At 36.1% G+C, this 380-nt stretch overlaps 1 protein-coding gene across 1 annotated transcript in view; it reads left to right on the plus strand.

Moving 5' to 3' along the window:
• The window catches only part of LOC119587349 (GTPase-activating Rap/Ran-GAP domain-like protein 3), a 420,180-nt gene that overhangs the window by 181,207 nt on the left and 238,593 nt on the right, over positions 1 to 380 (plus strand). The gene's annotated exons all lie outside the window — the stretch shown is intronic.

Here is a 380-nt window from a genome sequence, read left to right on the forward strand (position 1 = left end):
AAAGAGAAACGGGGAAGAAGACGAAAAAGGCCAAAGAGAAAGAATAAGGGCGTGGGAAGAAATACTGATAAAGAGGCAGGGGTATAACTAGAGGAGAAAAAGGTAATGAGCAAGAACGAGGCGAGTGGAAGAGGAAAAGGAGAGAGCAAACCAAAGAGAAATAATAACAATATCTGAACGAATAATGAAAAGGAGGAAATAAAAGGAGGGGTAAGGAAAAGAGAGGAGAAATAAGGAGGAACAAAAAGAAAATACAAAAAGACCATAATGTAAAAAATGTCTAAAAGCAAAACATGAAGTAATGAAACTGTTATTTCTGAAATTAGCATAATGTTATAAACGGGATTAGGGACATCGACAACAAGTGTGAACATCAGATT

This window comes from Penaeus monodon, chromosome 22, assembly GCF_015228065.2.
Source record: "Penaeus monodon isolate SGIC_2016 chromosome 22, NSTDA_Pmon_1, whole genome shotgun sequence".
Lineage (NCBI taxonomy): Eukaryota > Metazoa > Arthropoda > Malacostraca > Decapoda > Penaeidae > Penaeus > Penaeus monodon.